This window comes from Pinus tabuliformis, chromosome 3_2, assembly GCF_031772625.1.
Source record: "Pinus tabuliformis cultivar Carrire ecotype Pingquan chromosome 3_2, CPIR1, whole genome shotgun sequence".
In the NCBI taxonomy this organism is placed as follows: domain Eukaryota; kingdom Viridiplantae; phylum Streptophyta; class Pinopsida; order Pinales; family Pinaceae; genus Pinus; species Pinus tabuliformis.
The window spans coordinates 171,132,762-171,152,870 of record NC_142302.1 but is presented as its reverse complement, the minus strand read 5'-3'; the positions used below and the strand labels follow the sequence as shown (position 1 = coordinate 171,152,870).

The 20,109-nt window shown below is 37.6% G+C and overlaps 1 protein-coding gene across 8 annotated transcripts in view; it reads left to right on the top strand.

Annotated features, from left to right (window-relative positions):
* LOC149180339 (ubinuclein-1-like) overlaps positions 1 to 20,109 on the top strand; it is a 341,784-nt gene that overhangs the window by 260,382 nt on the left and 61,293 nt on the right. The gene's annotated exons all lie outside the window — the stretch shown is intronic.

The window sequence follows — 20,109 nt, the reverse complement described above, 5'->3', positions numbered from 1 at the left end:
CCGAAATCTTGGACAAGGTATAGTGGTACAGGAAACTCGAAAAAAGGCAACAATTTAGTGCTTCGGATGGAGAGGGATCACTACGGCTTTTCGGATTGGTATTACAAAGGCATACACTCTTAGCATAGCTGTGACAAGACAAATCTCAGTGCAAGAAGAATATAGTCACAGTCTCGGTGGAGATATCAGTGCAGGAAGAAAGACACAGTTACGTTCTTGATATAATTATTATGATGAGGATCTCAGTGATACTCCTTCAACATACTTCTAGATGTTGTCATAAGTTTCGATATATTTGTGATAAGGATATCCACTGTCTTGACATACTTCTAGATGTAATCAAGACCTTGATAGAAGATCATCTAGATGCAACACTCTTATATGTACATGTCTCAAAGATCTTGTGGTTATGATCTCTATGAAGGTACAACAATGTTGCAACAATAGTAATCTCAATGATGACCTTGATAGTGCTGCAGTAATGAAGACCTTAGTGAAGCAATAGTGATGATGATGAACTCAACAATGACAAAGAAGAGGATTGGTGTCTTGGTCTTGGAGTGGCCTCATAGGTCAAGGGTCATGGTATTGGTATTCGTTAATTGGAATCTCTATAAGAAGAATTTTGTGTGGGTTTTCCTCTCAAAGAGTGAGAGGTTTTGGCCCTGGCAAAAAGGCAAGATCTTGTGTTCTTGTTGTGAAAATTCCTACACTGAAGGAACTCCTACTGCAGCAAATTTGAATCTACTTCACCTACTTGATTTTTAAATTACATTCATCAAGTTATTCTTCTGAATACTGAAGCAAATTACTTTTGCAGCCTACACTAATTAAATATTTGATTTCATGAAATAGAAAACAGAGCAAAGAACAAGATGCATATGACCACTTATGTTTGGACACAATAGTCCCCGGAAAAACCCAATGCGGGAAAACTAGTGCAACAGCTTTGAGGGTCTATTATTATGCAGGAGAAATGTCTGAATACAAATCTAGGATGTTCATCTAGCAATCCTTTACAGAGAAAATTCTAGAGAAAAATCTGAATGAGTTTTAGCTCACTTCACCCGGCAGAATTCCGGTTGATCCGCTACAAGACTGGCTAACCCCGACTTTTTTGCACTGGCCCTGCGTAGGCCCCACGTCAGCTTTCCCGACTGTTTCGACAGTTCCCGACAGTTCTGGCTGTTCCCGACAGTTCTAGTTGTTCCCGACAGTTTTGACCTCTGTGTGGCAGGTAGCTTTTCTGCTCTGCGTTGGCCCTTCTGGCTTTGCATCAGGGTTGCGTGGGCCTAGATTGGCCCAATGTCAACTCTCCCTACTACTGCGTTGCCTCTATGCAAGCTTCCTCCGCCTCTATGCCAATATTCTCTAGAAAGTCCTCCTGGATTCTCTTCTCCCCTCTGCTGCGGGATGGTCACCTAGATCAAATTTCTCAGCTTCCTAGACCTAAAAAATCGAACTCTAGATCGATTCATTATCTCCGTGTGTGTTTCCAAATGAACCCCAAGCCTCCATTTTATAATTTTCCTGTTGAGTCTTCAACGACTGAGATTAAGTCTCTAATCAACTACTAAGATTAAAACATGACTTGGTCCGCCTTCTAGATTATTCTCTGGATTCTCGTTTCCCCTCTACTGCAGAATGATCACCTAGTTCGAATTTTTCAGCTTCCTAGCCCCATAAATCGAACTCTAGATCAATTCGTTCTCTTCGTGTGTGTTTCCAAATGAACCCCAAGCCTCCATTTTATACTTTTCCTGTTGAGTCTTCAACGACTGAGATTAAGTCTCTAATCAACGACTAAGATTAAAACATGACTTGATACGCTTTCTAGATCATTCTCACCCATATTTTGATTAATACTCATTAATATTTAATTTCTCTAAGTTTAGACTTAGGAACTCCATTAATAATATTAATTATTTTAATAAAATACAATCTGGGTGGAATTTCACCAAACGGTTTCTGGGTTCTTTAGAACTCAGGTGCCTTAGCCTCTCCACCAATTTTCAAGGCTAGAGCACTTCCAATGCTACCAGAAACTAACACTTGTCTCTTGTATTTTGGTAACTATTTGATGAAGTAAGAAATACACACACTAATGATATCAAGAGAAGATTGTGCTATTAAGCAAAAGTTAAAATACCTCACAAATAGTTATCATGCTAAGAAGAATCACATTAACTACATTTGCCCTTGATTCTTCAACATGGTATCAGAGCTAAGGAGCGGAAATCAAAGCAAGGGCAACAAAAAGAGACATTCAAGGATCAACTTCAAGAAGGGCATCAAAGCAAGTTGAAGGGCTGTGTCAAAATTGAAGGAGTAGTCTACATTAGCAAAGGTTTTTGTCTATATAATCAAAGAAGCAATCTACAACAACAAGAACTTTTGTCTCCACAGTCATCATCAAAAAACCACCAAGACTCTCATCAAGATATCTACAAAGCAATGTAACACAAAGGACCTCAAAAACAAAAATCACATCATATTGGAATAGGTTGAAATCCTAGAAGCAGTCCTTATCTACACTACAAAAGAAGGCAAAGCATATTGAAGGCAAGAAGGCATTGTCATCTTCAAGGTTATAAAAACAAGCAAGGATCATCTCCTTGCCCTAGAAGAAGATCATCTAAGGAAGCATCAAATCATCCTCATCAAAAGAAGCAACCTTTTGAAGAAAGGCTTTTTCATCTGAAAGAAGATCATCAAAGAGGAAGCTCTAATACATCTTCTTCAACCATCATCAAAGTGATCAAGTAGAAGAGTTCATCTTCACTTGTCAAGTAAGTATTTTCATTAATCAATTTGGTAAAATGACTTCATAATTGCAAGGAGATCTATAGGTTGGATGGGTCATCAAAGGTCCTTGCATGGAATAAGGAAGATTGTGATTGTCATAATCCTCATAGATAAGAGAAGTCAGTAAACATATCAAGGTCTCCTTTAAATTAATGGGGAGGAAACTCTTAAGGTCCTCTCATCTCTGTGTAGCAAGAAAAGAGACATAAGAGAGATATATGAAATGCTAGAAGATATACTCTCTAAAAGGAAGTAAAGAAGGTCATATCACTCAGACCTGATTGAAAATATCAAAGAATGAAGTAATATCTTCATACAATCTCAATTGGGTGATCTAGGAAAGTTGATAATGCGATAATCATCATTGTTCTAACTGGTAGGCAAGGTAACAAATGTCCATGAACAAGAAGGTTACTTCATTCAACAATTTGTGATTTCTATGCTAGATAGAGAAAGAGGAGTTAATGGCAAAAGTATTCAAACATGTGCAAAAAGGAAAGAGGGAGTAATAAATCTCTACTATGGTTGAAATGTTATCCCTCACAAAGGGGTCCTACCATAAGCTTCTGTTATAGATATGACCATGATAATTAGATGCATCGTGGCATCATGAAAGCATTAGAAACAAGAGCTCAGGACATCACCATGGGAATCATGAAGAACAAAAATCCATGGCAGTCAAACATGAAGAATATAAATCTTGGGAACCTCAGTGGACATCGAAGGAAAGGAAAGAAGTCATCCAGCACAAGACTCATCATACAACAAGTCAGAAAGGAAGCATCTTCCAGATGGGGATATACAAGATCCTCAAGATTCTCTGATGGAATCCTCGTCGGAGGGTTCACTAATATAGAGATAAAGCAAGTGTTTCATTAGAAACTCCAACTTGTGGAATTCATGGATGATGCTATGATGACATAAGAGAAGAAGCATCTCAAGGGATTGAAGATCTTTTCAATCAAGGAAGTTGCTAGAAGAAGCCTAGATGACCTAAAGGTATGTATGTTTGTATTTAATATTGTAATGGCATGTTGTATGCTTTCAAGTAACATGGATCATTACTTCTATATTCAGAAGCATGATCAAGAGAAAAATGATCTCCTCCTCTGAAAGGATGCAGGAAGGCATAAATTTCACACTAGATGAAATCAACATAATATGTTCTCATATGAAGTATGAGGAGGTTGACTAAAATTAAGAAACTCTAATTGAAAACTCCTGGGAATGGAATGTGTTAGAAAGGAAGAGATTGTGAGATATACAACCCTGATGAAGGCAATCAACATCCAAAAGACCAAGAAGATTTGACCAGAAAATATCCCGGAAAGATATGAAGACTCTGATAGAAGTTTGAAAAATATGGAGACCCTAGACAATAGATATTATTGGGAGATGTGTCAACATGTATGCAGTATGCTGATACCTACAGGAAGATGTCATGACGAAGAGCCATCTTGAAAGGTATAATTTGATTTAATATTATGTTTTGATTTCTTGAATAATATCTGGATGAGTTCATGCAGGGCTACTCGAACAAGAGTTGCAAGTACAAGTACAACTAGCATTCATGTGGTGGATGGAAGAAGCATGATGAGAAAGAAGTAGCCATATGGTGAAGGTTCCAAAGATGAAGAAGGCCATTTTCCATGAAGAAAGGAATGACATGATGAACTAAGGAGGAAAGGGATCGACGGTTGTTGCCCTACAAGGAAGAAGCTCAACTGAATTTCATGACATCAAGGAGAGAAGTTGATCAAGCAGCTGAAGGATCAATGAAGAAGAAGTTGCTGATGTATAGGATAGTCCCTAGCTAAGAGGGAGCTCTGACAGGTACCTGATCAAGAGGGAGCTTGGATTAGGTCATCCCTGATTAAAAGGGAGTGACAGCTTTGTTTTTCTATTTCATGTATCAAGCAATAGACTAGGACTAACAACCGTAAGTCTTAGTGAAGGCCATGAAGAGAAATGTAGACACCTGATATCCTCCCTACTTGAGAGGGAGATATAGACACAACATTCTTGTCTTCACTTGGGAAGAAAGAATGCAGGATTGGGTAATCATCTCGCATCCAATGCTCTTTGAGGATGTGTAGGATATCCATGATAAGAGTAGGCAAGAGGACCGATATTATTTGAGGGCTGGGAACCCAAGATAAGAATAGTCCTAGAAGGTCATACTCAATGAACACCCTCGTGGGTATGTACCTTGAGTGACAATGATGAAGGTGTCTATAATCATTGGTCTCGCCAACATTGTGCTCTGATATAATGAGAGATGGAGTTGTCAGTCAAGGCCTTGCTGTCGAAACAATGTTGGTTACTATGATGCTATACAGATGGGTTACCAATCTGATTCTTCTTATGAGAAATTCTTCAGATTGAGAATGATCAAGTACCATTATGAATACCTCCCTAGTTAAGAGGGAGTGTTGAAGAAAGTGTAGCTAGGTTCGGTCTTCATAAATGTAATTTTGATCTTTGTACTTGTAAAATAAAAGAAATATTATTTTTGTAAATTATAAAAATTGTTTCTTGCTCATTGCATAGGTCTAGCACATGTTGAAGTGCAATGGCAAAGTCAAAGAGTCAAAGAAAATGTTAAAGAGCTCTTCTTGAGCACAACCTAGATTAGCCCTCCAAGACAAGCACAATCCTCTTGAAGAAGACAACCAACAAAACGATATAAAATGCAGTCATCTATAGTCGACTCACATATGGAGACACATCCTTTCGGTGGACATGTTGGCTCAAATATAGGGACAAAAAACTATATAAAGGAGCATGTACCCTCACATTTAGACAGTCACATCTTCACATATCTCTGAAATCTCGAACAAGGTATAGTGGTACAGGAAACTTGGAAAAAGGCAACAGTTCAATGCTTCGGATGGAGAGGGATCACTGTGGTTTTTATGGGTATTACAGAGGCACACACTCTCGGCATAGCTGTGACAAGGCAAATCTCAGTGCAAGGAGAATATAGTCACAGTCTCAGTGGAGATATCAATGCAGGAAGAAAGACACAATTACGTTCTTGATATAATTATTAGATGAGGATCTCAGTGATACTCTCTCGACATACTTCTAGATGTTGTCATAAGTCTCGGTATATTTTTGATAAGGATATCCACTGTCTCGGTATACTTCTAGATGTAATCATGACCTTGATGGAAGATCATATAGATGCAACACTCTTATATGTACATGTCTCAAAGATCTTGTGGTTATGATCTCTATGAAGGTACAACAATGTTGCAACAATAGTAATCTCAGTGATGACCTTGATAGTGCTGCAGTAATGAAGACCTCGGTGAAGCAACAATGATGATGATGAACTCAGTAGTGACAAAGAAGAGGATTGGTGCCTTGGTCTTGGAGTGGCCTAATAGGTCAAGGGTCATGGTCTTGGTATTCGTTAATTGGAATCTCTATAAGAAGAATTTTGTGCGGGTTTTCCTCTCAAACGGTGAGAGCTTTTGGCCCTGGCAGAAAGCCAACATCTTGTGTTCTTGTCACTTGTATTTTGGTAACTGTTTGATGAAGTAAGAAATACACACACCAATGATAACTAGAGAAGATTGTGCTAATAAGCAAAAGTTAAAATACCTTACAAATAGTTATCATGCTAAGAAGAATCACATTAACTACATTTTCCCTAGATTCTTCAACACGACCCAACAACATAACAAAAATTTTGACCCTTCTAGCAACTTAGCAGCTTCACACGTGTGTGTGAGAGAGAGAGAGAATCTCGACTTCTTATGCTTGAGATGAATCTCCTTCTCATTCGCTAGCCTATTTCACCTTCTTCCTTGAATTTCACACCTTTTACTGCCCCAACAATTGCAGATCAAACTTGGTGAGTGAGTGCTTCAATTGAGGTCGAGTTTTTGCCTTTATATAGTAGTTTTTGCCCCTGAGTTTAGGCCGACTTGGTGGAGGAGGCGTAGAAGACCTAATTTACATGAAAATAAATTTCATTCTTGACAAATAAATCCCAAGAAGGGTTCTATACATTATGACATGGATAAGGACACTTAACATTAACCCTAGAAGCCTGCAATGGAGGCTTTGACATATAAGCAATGGCTCAAGCATGAAACCTATGGCTTAATAGGTCAATTTCTTTAATAATATATATGTTTTTCCTTTGCTAAATATCATGACTCAAATACAATTATGAAGACCGACTCTAGTTACATTCTTCAGTAGGTCTAGGGCTTGATCCTCCACAAAATAATTCAATTTCCTTTGAGGCTTGAGGATCCACTTGCAAAAATGAATGAAAGAATATCCCAAAACCCCAAATATATACAAAAATTTAAAAACCCCAAAATCCCAAGTGCTACAAAATAAAAAAAGGGTTAGAATATTTTACAAATATTTACAAATGTACAATATTCACAAAATAAAATTACTAGCTCTCATTAGCAAGTTATTTCTTTGTCGCCCAAGATCAAATAATTTTTTTGGGAGATTTTCATTTTTCTAAATAAATTGCATGGATGAATAATTTCGAAAGATAGACTAGCCAAAACCCTTCTGCAAAATAATTTGTCACAATGAAGGCTTAGAGCCCAGACAAGGTCGACTCTTCCCCATAGTCTATGAACTTGGAGCCCAAGGGCTAGCATACTTGTAAATATCTATTAAATCTCAAGATAAACTGTTAGATCACATGGTGAATCAGATGACCTAATATAACTTGTACCAATAGAATGTTCTTATCACAGAAAAATGAAATAACAGTTAAATAAATATTCAACACAATATAGGATAAACACCCATGTTGACAGGAAACGTGTGTTCGGGGACGGGTACGGGGACGGGGACAGGGACAGGTACGTCATTTTTAAACAGGGTGTGTGGGTTCATCGATGGTGTATATATATATATATATATATATATATATATATATATATTATATAAATTATAATATATATGAATTTGTATATTTTTCAACTTTAAACAAGAAAACTAAAATATTTATGATTTAAACTTTAACTATTTAAACATGCACATCATTGAACATTCAACATTCATAATGAAATTTCGAAATTTCTAGTTTGATATCAAGTGCAAATTGGAGTTCACATATTAATAAGAATCACGATATATGTCCATTGTCATACTACATTCAAAATTTTCCTTAAGGCATCTCCAAACAAGAACTAGGAAATTTTAAAATACTAAAATAAAAATAACTAATAGTGAACAATGGCTTCATCAACATCCATGTCATCAACATCACACAAATCTTTAGTTAGCATGCTCTCCAGGTAGGAATCACTCTCATCTTGAGGCTCTTGCTCATCCATAACAACTAGAGGTAGCTTAATAAGGCCATCTGGTTGTATCTCCCCATCCACTCACATAGCATCATCTGTATATTAGTCCCATCCCTTGAAAGGACCCTCCTTGCACCCAGGGTCTTTTCGAGATATGAGATGAAGTGTGCTATGAATGTACACTAAGTTCTCTGCCTTCTTTGAGCCCAACCTATTTTTTTTTACTGAATGGATAAAGGCATAAGTACCGCAATTCCTCTCGCACGATGAACTAGCTACATAAAATATTAGGAGAAGCCCATTAAATTAATTAAAAATTAAAAATTAAAAATTAAAAATTAAAAATTAAAAATTAAAAATTAAAAACTAATTGAACCTTGAAGAACCCCAAATAACTTGATTTTGGGGTTCCAAGTACCCATCATCAGGGTTTTCCGTACCCATCAAGACAAAAGAACCCAATTTTTTTTAATGGAGAACCCAGTTCTTCATAGAAGAATCTGGTTCTTATGGGTTCTTCTGAGAAGCACACGTACCCGAATCTGTTTCTTGGGGACTAGAACCTGAGACAGGTTCGAGAACCCCATCCCTGGGTTCGCGAACCCGTGCAACATAGATAAACACATAGCCAACACATCACACAGATCAACAGATAGAAGAACACCATGAACTGAACCCTAAAGTCTTTTTATTATGAGAAAAATATTTTTAGGAGAGCAACAACTCAGTACATGCATTACAAAATCATCTCATCCAAAGATTGGAAATAGAAGCTAAATGGCTTCCTTATATAGAGAAAACCCCTCGAAGTGGAAAATAACAACTAGTTGGCTTGATCCTCGTCAAAATAATCTCGACCGTCGAAAATAACTTGATCTTCTTGCAATCTACACTGTCGATTTTTTATTTTATTTTTGAGCAAAAATTAGAAGTTTTCTTAAAAACCATTTTTTATTCATCCAAAACTTCATATTTTCGATTAATTTCCTTAAAAAATTGACTTTGACTTAACCACGAAGGTCCAAGGGCTCAAATTTTCTTAAAATATCTTTTTTCCCCCTAGTGGAGGACCTCCAAAATTTGAATTCTTTTTGACCGACGAATTCTGATTATTATCCACTTGAAGAGAAATTAATTTCTCTATAATTATTTTTGACTCAAAATTAACTAATTTTCTGGCTTAGGATTTTTATTTAATATTGCCAGATAAATTAGTTAATTGACTCTAAAGGGGATTTAATTATTTTTCCACCCTCAAATATTTTAGCCATGGTTTCTAATTCTGAGGGACCTGCACTAAAATATTTTTACATCAAAATAATTACAATATCAACCTTTAGAAAGGGAAAACACCTTTAGACATAGACCCTCAAGATATTACCGAATTTTGCCACACAATATGATCCTGTATGAAACCAAGTGTGCTTATAATAAAATAATCTAGCCATGGTGTTTTGATTACGAGGGAGCATGCACTAAAATTATTCCTAAACATACTTTTACATCAGACTCGATAAACACTAGGACTCACCTAAGGCCTTGTCAACGAATTCTGTTAGAAAATCGGAAAGGTAGAAATATTTTCTTATATTGATAATTACTTGTGATATTATTATGTTCTTCTTAACCTCTTTATGTTTTTCTTTTATCTTCTTCTCATCAAGCAATCATCAAAGCAACAAACATGAAGATTAGGGACTGTTGAAGAATGAAGGGCACTGTTGTTTGTTAGGATTCTTCGCTGCTTGATAACAATTTGTGATGCACTTTTACAATTTTCTAAGTATGATCTTCTTCTTTTTATTATAGTGTGTGTTTCATCAAACTGCGATCAAAATCAAAAAGACAAGAACACAAATGTTGGCTCTCTGCTAGGGCCAAAACCTCTCTCTCTTAGAGAGGAAAACCCTGTGGTAAGTTTCTCTTATTGAAGCTTCTTATTGACTAATGCCAAACTCTAGACCCTTGACTAGGATGTCCTCCAAGCACAAGACAAGTCCTTCGTCTTTTTTGCACTATGTTCCTCGACACATAGACTTCCTTCTTCTGACACTCTGCTCCCCAGCCCTTCCTCCTCCTTCTTTGCTGCTTGTCTAGAGATAGACCTTGCTTATGTGAGCTTCTTGATGAGATGTGTTTCTTCTTCTCTTAGAGATGTTCTGTACTTAAGGAGACACCCTTCTCTTGATTCAATGAGATACTTCTTAAGATATGTCTTCACACTGAAGTGACTTTACAACAACCCTAATTTTACCACGTGTTGATGGTTCCCTTGGAGAACAAGGATCTTTTTATCTTCGATAGAGAGAGAGAATTCTTTGCTTGACTTGAGAGGCCTTGTAGGCCTAGTAACTAGCCCAAACACCATGAAAACTTGAGCTGTGATACCACTGTTGTTGTGCCCGCAATATTTCCTCCTCTTCGCATGTTCGATTGTTTCTAGCCCTAGAAACCATCCTCTACCTTTGCTGAGCTTCCTCCTTCCTTTGCTGCACTTTTGGGGACCCTTTAGACTTGCTTCTCCTTCCTTTTCTCGACATATCTCTTCGCTGATTTCAGAGCTTGATGGATGTCATTGAGGGGGGGTGGACAACCACTATATATAGAGGACTGTACCTCCTTTAGGCCGACATTAGGCTGACTTGACTGTTTCTTCATCATTTTCATCGTTTAGCTTCCTTTTGGAGGACGTTGCTGCATGGAGAGGACTTGCACTTCTCTTTGAGGTATTCCTTTGACCTTATACAATATTATAGAGTGTAACTTTCCCTCTAAGGGTCTTACATAAAAACATTGACACTTTGACTTCTTAGAAGCACTTAAACATGTGCTTGACCTACTTCAATGAGCAAGAAACTCATTGACAAATAATATAAAAATATTTTTTCTTTTCTTGAATAAATACAAATGTCAAAAATACATTTATGAAGATTGAACCTAGTTACACTTTCTTCAAAACTCCCTTTTAACTAGGAAGGTATTCATAAATCATTACAAGGTGTTTGGCTGTTTTTCAATATTGAAGAATTCACTTAAGAGAAACCGGATTGTAAAACCATCTATTATAGCATCATAGCAACCAACATTGTTTGCACAACAAGGCCTTGACTGATAGCTCTATCTCTCAATAGATCAGAGCACAATGTTGGCGAGATCAATGACTTATAGACACCTTATTCATTGTCTCTCAAGGTACATACCCACTCGGGTGTTAACTGAGTATGACCTTGTAGGAATATTCTTATCTTGGGTTCCCAACCATCAAAGAATATCGGTCCTCTTGCCTACTCTTGTCTTGGACGCCCTACACAACCTCAAGAGTATCAGATGCCAGATGATTAACCAATCCTCCCATTCTTTCTTCCCAAGTGAAGACAAGAATGTTGTGTCAATCACTTGCTCTCAATTGAGGAAGACATGCCCAAGTATCTTCTGACAAGGTACTTGTCCAAGTTCCTTTGTAACAGGAACTTGTTATAACTCCCTCTTAGCCAGGGACTTGTCCATTCATCAACAACTTCTTTGTGGGTCCTCCAACTACTTGATCTCCTTCCTTCCTTTGATGTCATGAAGTCTTTGGTCGAACTTCTTCTCGGTAGGGCGCCATCCATCGATCACTTTCCTTCCTGGTTTTTCATGTCATTGCTTCCTTCGTGGAAAGTTCCCTTCTTGTCATATATCAGGTTCTCTTGTCATCTGGTTATTCCTTGTCATCTTGTCTATGCTTTGAACTACTCTTCACATGGATGCTTCTTTGTACTTGTTTGTTCCCAGCCCTTCATGACTTCATCCTGATATTGCTTCAACATTAATTGGTGCTTTTGTTGGATGGCTTCTTCATCATGACATCTTTGTAGAGTAGAATCAATTATCTACAACTTTCATATCTCCAAGGCCTTCACAAGTGTCAAGGGTCCTTTGATCTTTCTCTTCCTTTGTGAGAGTTGTCATGCCTTATTTCGGGAGATGTCTTCAAAGTATCTTGTCAGATAGTGATTCTTGATGATCATGGTGTTCTTCACATGCTTGATCTCTTTCTTCACTTGCTTCTTCTTGGATAGATTGGTTAACCACCTTATGCTCCTTGTGAGAGAACTTCTTCATTGCTTGCTTCTAGGAATAGTCAGCATTCCTTCTTCACTTGCTTCTTAGTCAACGATCTTATACTGCTTATGTGAATATTTCTTTTGTTGACCTTCATTGCATTGTAGTACATGACTTTGAGCATGTCATTGGGAAAGAGATTCTTTCATACTCTATCATGTCATAGAACTATTCCCATGACTCAATAATATACATAATATAACATGACTAAACTTGATGCATCATTGCATACATACCTCATCTTGATTCTTCTTTGAATTTATTAGCTTCATTTGGTTGTCCTTGGTGTGGCCCTTGGTTCATCTTAGGATGCCTGCATATCATCCTTTTCTTGAATCCCATGAATGAGATTCCTAATGAGACATCTGCCGTTGTTTATGAATCTTCTTTTGAAGACTCCATCATAGGATCTTGAAGACCCTTACCCTGCAAATGTTTCTTTCCTTTTAATGATGGAGGTCTTCTAAGATTCTTAATCATGATTAATTTTCTTTAATTGTGGATGAGGTCCTATACTAGGTATGCTTGTTGTACAAGAATATCTTGAGCTATATCTACCATGCTCCTATATTCTAGAAGATATTTCTAACCATGCATTTTGTTCTTATTTATAAATGCTCTTTCTACATGAGTATTTAGAACTCTATGTACATCATGCTTCTAGATTCTAGAAGATGTTTCTAGCCATGCAATTTTATTCTATTCCTACATGCTCCTATCCTACTCAAAACTTTGAAAGAAGACTTTAAGTAAAGAGTTTGACTTAGTCATAGTAGAGATCCAGAGGATCTTCCTTCTTTTGCTTCTTTTCTTCTTCTTTCACCTCTTGAGTCATGTGAGCTTCTTCCCTTTTTTTTTGTTGTTGTCCTTTTTTAGTTTAGGACAATTCCTTTTGTAGTGTCCATATTCTTGGCATCCATAGCATTGGATTTTGGACATATCTTTGTTGTTTGTTCTTCGTGGACCAAATTTGCCAAATTTTCCCTTTCTCTTGGCCATGGTAGCAAATGCTTGCTCCTTTGATCCCACGTCCTCTTTTGCTTTGAGTCTTGTTTCCTCTATCTTGCATAGAGACCACATTTCACTTAATGGGGTGGCTTCCTTCTTTGCATATATGCTTGATGTGAAGTTGCGCCAATCCTCAGGTTGAGCATTGAGTACTACATTGTCATTTCTCTGTCACTCATGACTTCCCCTAGCTCTTGAAGTTGATCCCTCATGTCAGAGATCTTCATGAATTAGGGAGCTATTCCTTCCTTAGATATCTTCATTTTGTAGAATTCATTTCGTAGAGATATCACTTCTCCAGCTGTGCTTACTGAGAATAGCTTTGCTAGTTTATCATAGATTTCTTTTGATGTTCCAAGTTTGGAGACATAAGGAATGAGAGTCTTTGATGAATTCTGTTAGAATCCTTTGAGCTCTTGTCTCATCCTTATTGTACTTGGTTAAGGCTTGAGTTTGTTCCTTAGCAGGAATAGTAACATTCCCTTTGACGTGTTCTAGGAGTTCATTCTCCTTGAAAAGTAAATCAGTCCTCTTCTTCCATGCAAGAAAGTTATTGGTACCTACCAATTTGTTGCTTTCCTTGCAAAAAGACATTGATGTATATTCAAAAGGGGACATATACTTGATAGATTTTGAGATTTAGTAGACTTGCTTTCTCCTTGAAGACTTGATGGCTTGCCTTCCTTAGATCATGATGTTCTTCAAGTTCCTTTCTCCAAGTGAACTTGCTTGATGATGAGATTTGCTTGATGTAGGTCCTTCTTTGGTCTTCTCTTCTTGTAGGTGCCTTTGTGTAAGGCTCTTCTTCTTGCTTTGTAGTCTTTCTCAATGAAAGATAGATGGTAGATCTTCTTGTCCTTGTTGTGATAGAGATTTCTTAGCTAGGTGCTTTAACTTTTGTAGATGTTCTTCCTTGATGAGTGTTCTTGAGATGCCCTTTCCCTGATGTGTCACCTTAGCTCTAATACCATGTTGAAGAATGATGGGCATTGGTGTTTGTTAGGATTCTTCACTGCTTGATAACAATTTGTGATGCACTTTTACAATTATCTTAGCATGATGTTTTTCTTATTATTATAGTGTGTGTTTCATCAAATTGCTATGAAAATAAAAAAGACAAGAACACAAATGTTGGCTCTCTGCCAGGGCCAAAACCTTTCTCTCTTAGAGAGGAAAACCCTTTGGTAAGTTTCTATTATTGAAGCTTCTTATTGACTAATGCCAAACACTAGACCCTTGAGTAGGATGTCCTCCAAGCACAAGTTAAGTCCTTCCTCTTTTCTGCACTCTATTCCCTGACATATAGACTTCCTTCTTCTGGCACTTTGCTCCCCAGCACTTCGTCCTCCTTTGCTGCTTGTCTAGAGATAGACCTTGCTTATGTGCGCTTCTTGATTAGGTGTGTTTCTTCTTCTCTTAGAGATGTTCTCTACTTGAGGAGACACCCTTCTCTTGATTCAACAAGATACTTCTTGAGATATGTCTTCACACTGAAGTGACTGTACAACAACCCTAATTTTCCCACGTGTGGATGGTTCCCTTGGAGAATAAGGATCTTTTTATCTTCGATAGAGAGAGGGACTTCTTTGCTTGACTTGAGAGTCCTTGTAGGCTAAGTCACCAGCTTCGTGTTCGAGTTCGAGTTCGGCGACCTTGAAATTCGAATAAAGTTCGACAACTAAAATTTTGCCGATAAAGTTCGACATAAAATTCGACAAATAGAAATTCGAAAAAAAAATGTATATATATATATATATATATATATATATATATATAAGTTCAGGGACGGGTACGGGGGCGGGGACGGGGACGGGTACGCCATTTTTTGAAACAGGGTGCGTGGGTTTGTCGGGGGTATATTATAAGTTATATATATATATATATATAAATATTATATTTTATAAATTATAATATATATGAATTTGTATCTTTTTCAACTTTAAATAAGAAAATTAAAATATTTATGATTTAAACTTCAAATATTTAAACATGCACATCATTGAACATTCAACATTCACAATGAAATTTCAAAATTTCTAGTTAGATATCAAGTGCAAATTGGAGTTTACATATTAATAAGAATCATGATATATGTCCATTGTCATACTACATTCAAAATTTGTCTTAAGGCATCTCCAAACAAGAACTGGGAAATTTTAAAATACTAAAATAAAAATACCTAATAGTGAACAATGGCTTCCTCAAGTGATGTCATCAACATCACTCAGATCTTCAGTTAGCATGCTCTCTATGTAGGGATCACTCTCATCCTGAGGCTCTTGCTCATCCATAGCAATTGGAGGTAGCTCAATAAGGCCATCTGGTTGTATCTCCTCGTCCACACACATAGCATCGTTTGTGTATTGGTCCCATCTCTTGAAAGGACCCTCGTATCCAGGGTCTTTTCGAGATATGAGACGAAGTGTGCTATGAACGTACACTAAGTTCTCTGCCTTCTTTGAGCCCAACATATTTCTCTTTACTAAATGGATAAAGGCATAAGTACTCCAATTCCTCTCGCAAGATGAAGAACTAGCTACCTAGAATATTAGGGGAAGCTCATTAAATTAATTAAAAAATAAAATATAAAAACTAAAAGAACCCCAAAGAACCCAAAAGAACCTGATTTTGGCATTCCAAGTACCCATCATCAGGGTTCTCTGTACCCGTCAAGACAAAAGAACCCAAATTTTTTTAATGAAGAACCCGGTTCTTATGGGTTCTTCTTAGAAGCACCCGAACCTGAATCCGATACTTGGGGACGAGAACCCAGGACGGGTTCGAGAACCCCACCCCCGGGTTCGGGAACCCATGCAACATAGATTTAAAGTATAATGTGTAATGTTGTCTGTTCGTCATCAGAATTTAAATTTTGCTCAAATCAATTAAAATAAAAAATTTTAAAAATCTAAAAATAAAAATAAATAAATAACTATACAAAACCTTTAGCTAACATCAATTCATAAAAAAATGCACATAAAAAATAAATCTTTTTGTCTTAACTCTGTTAAACGCACTTACAAGTGATATACATCGTTTGATTGCATTGGAGGTCATAAATATGGAGCAACCCTATCACTTTTCATAGTCTGATGAGAAAGTTTTTAATGCATTATATAAACTCTAAAAAAATGTTTTATCATGGTATATGTGAAATATCACCTTATAAGACACGCAAGAAAATATAAATCATATTAAAATGAGGAGCTAAGGATTCAAACCCTCCGCAAACAATGACCTAACCCTCCCGCATCTGCAGACAATGAAAGCAAAAGGGGCCTGCAATTGATTTCCAAATTTTTTTTAAAACAACAAAAAAAATTCGAACCAAAACTATTTTCATCGAACAACAACGAACTTAATCGATTTTGTTCGGCATTAAAATCGAGTTCGACATTAAATTCGGCGAACTTGAACGAATAAATTCGTATTCGTTTGAAGTTTGGCGAATTTCGAACTTATTCGTTCAAATTCGCTGAACCTGGTGACTTAGCTTGTAGGCCTAGTAACTAGCCCAAACACCAACGAAACTTGAACTGTGATACTACTGTTGTTGTACCCGCAATCTGTCCTTCTTCTTGTCACACATGTGACTATTTCTAGCCCTAGAAACAATCCTCTAGCTTCGCTGAGCTTCCTCCTTCCTTCGCTGCACTTTTGGGGACCCTTTAGACTTGCTTATCCTTCCTTTTCTCGGCTTATCTCTTCGCTGATTTCAGAGCTTGATGGATGTCGGTTAGGGGGAGTAGACAACCTCTATATATAGAGGACTGTCCCTCCTATAGGCTGACATGATGTCTTTAGGCCGACTTCACTGTTTCTTCATCATTTTCATCGTTTAACTTCCTTTTGGAGGACATTGCTGCATGGAGAGGACTTGCACTTCTCTTGGAGGTATTCCTTTGACCTTATACAATATTATACATAGTGTAACATGCCCTCTAAGGGTCTTACATAAATACATTGACACTTTGACTTCCTAGAAGCACTTAAACATGTGCTTGACCTACGAAAATGAGCAAGAAACTCATTGACAAATAATATAAAAATATTTTCTCTTTTCTTGAATAAATACAAATGTCAAAATTACATTTATGAAGACCGAACCTAGTTACACTTTCTTCAACAGGGACACCAGAAGTAGGCACTCAGCCACGGCTAAAACCCCTATATAGGGGAAAACCCAGTGAGAAACTCTTCCTTCATTAGATTCAAAATGAGATAGAGCAAGATGCTAGACCAACGAACCTTCCTCCTCCACCAAGTCAACTCTCAAACTGTTCTCCCAACCTTCAAAGATCGATTGCAACAATACTGCATCAACACCGCTTCAATACTGCATAAATACTGCATCAAGGACAAATTTTCGACGCTACGACATCGGAGTTTTGGCCTAGCTTCAAGACTGCAATTTTGGCCCTCCTGCAACTTCAGTTCCTTCGTACGTGTGAGACCAGATAGAGAAAGTTTTGACTTAGCTAGATAGCGACCTCCTTCCCCTTTGCTAGACCTTTCCTTCTTCCTTCTTGAATTTCACACTTTTTCTGCTTCCAGCTACTGCAATTCAAACTTGTGAGAGATGTGCTTCCAAATGAGTTGAGTTGCCCAATGTATAGTGAGTTCGTGAGGTCTAATTCCCTTGTTGAGGCTGACTTAGTGGAGGAGGCCTAAAAGACCTATTTTACTTGAAAATAAATTTCTTTCTTGATAGATGAAGCCCAAGAAGGGTCTTTTACATTATGACATGGACAAGGACACTTGACATAAACCTTAGAAGCCTACAATGGAGGCTTTGACCTATAATCCATTGGCCCAAGCATAAAACCCATGCTTTAATAAGTCTACTTCTTTAATAATAAAATATCTTTTTCTTTTCTTTTGACAAATACATTACATCATGACTTTACATATAATTATGAAGACTGCCACTAATTACATATTTCAACACTCCCTCTTATCCAGGGAGGTATTCATATCTACATATATATAGAGGTACATGGAAGATCTCAAAATGACCTACGAAGAGTTCTAGCACACTTAGTGCTACAGACTAGATACTTGACCAGGTAATTCTATATGGGTGGGACTTGTGACCACTAAAACCAACAGGGGACCTAAAAGGGGTTCCTAAGAGGGCAATTGCTAGGTTAAGGGAAACGGTGGAGGCTTAGCCCACTGTCACCACAACTAAGTCTCCTTGCTCTTTAAGAAATTTCACTGATCGGAGGAGTCCTGGTAGTGTAGGGATCGCTTGTAAGTATATGCCAATGGATAGGTGAAAAGTGACCCTGGAAACCCTTTCCCAAGGATGGAGTGAAGAATGGAACTTGCTTGTTCTTTAAGTAAGGGACTTGGGCCTCTAGGGGTAAGGGGTGAGGATTGGAGGGTGTAGGGAGAAGGAATAAGGTTATAGATGAGGTTCTCAATCCCAATAATCCTTGGGAAACTTGGATTCCGAAATGGTCCTTGACAAATAAAGTTTATTGAGAAGTGGGACCACAAGGGGCCAAGTGGACCCAGTCTAGGTCTGGGGATGGAATGTAGCAACCAATGATGTTCTTATCTTGGACAAGGTGAAAGGAAAGGACCAAACAAGAATATTTACTTCAAAAGGTTGAATTGATCCTGTTCAGAACTAGCCTTGGGGATGCCTAGGCAAAATTCGATCTTAGAGCTAGGGCTTGGGATTCCTGGAGATTTGATCATTAGAATTGCCACAAATTTGGAGGAGAGGGAGGGGACCCACTAGCGCAGTAGTCTGTAGGAGAACAAAACTTTTCCTTCGGTCAATTCTTGGGAAATTGATGCCCTAGGTGACCTACTGGGGCTAAACCTAGGGAAAAAGGGGAAAGGTGTAAAAAGAGGGGTAAAATGATCACTGTTTTTGAGGGATCAGTGCCTAATTCACTTGGGGATATGGAGTCAAGGATGATGATGAGTAACAACTTGGTTTCTTGATCAAGGAGGTCCGAAAAGTTAGCTTCATCCAATGTTGAGAGAAAGAAAAGAAAAGTGTCCTTCAAGCATTTATAAATGAAAGAAAATGATGCAAGCTTATCGAGACAAATAATCTCCAGGGCATTTCATTCATTCATTGGCCCGTACATTAAATCAACTAAAACATGCTTAATTCCACATTTCAGTTATGCAACAACTAACCCTAATTTTAGCAATATGTAGAAACAAGAATAACAACATCAAAATTTACTTACAACATTATAGAATATATCCAACCAACATTTCGTTTGCAAGACAAAGCTCCAAGACAAGAAAAATAACCCAAATCCATACGTCAAAATTCATCCATCTCCAAAATATATCCTCCAAGGAAAAAATGTGAAGTTCTTTATGATTAGAGAGATCCCAAGTCAAGTGATGATCCAAGTGAATGTATCTAACATCAATATATAGCCTCATAGGGAGTTCGAATTAGCCTATGGGCCTACATTAGCCCTTAATGATAAAATAATGTGCAAATAAAACCCTTATTGGTGAGAATCCCACCAAAATAGCTCACAAGTGTAAAAATAAGCCTCAAAAGGGACCAAGTAATAATATGTACATGTCGTAGGGACCTCCAAAGGCATAATAATATCCAAAAGTGCCACATTGAGGAATAAGTTCCTTGGAATATGATGGATATGGGGGTGGTCCCTTGTTCTCCAAGTAGTAGACCTGTGGTGCTCTTAGTCGGTTTGAGGGCACATAAATGACCCCATGGGTCTCTAGATGAATAAAAAATGCCTGTAGCCAAGTGGTGGAATGAATGCTGCCATGACATTGTACAAGTCCTGTGACACTTGCCAAGACTGTGGGGTTCCTGTTGGGGCCTGTCGGGCATAATGTGCCAAGCATATCACTATCCCGAAAGTGGATCGTTAGTAGTCTCTGAGCATCGATG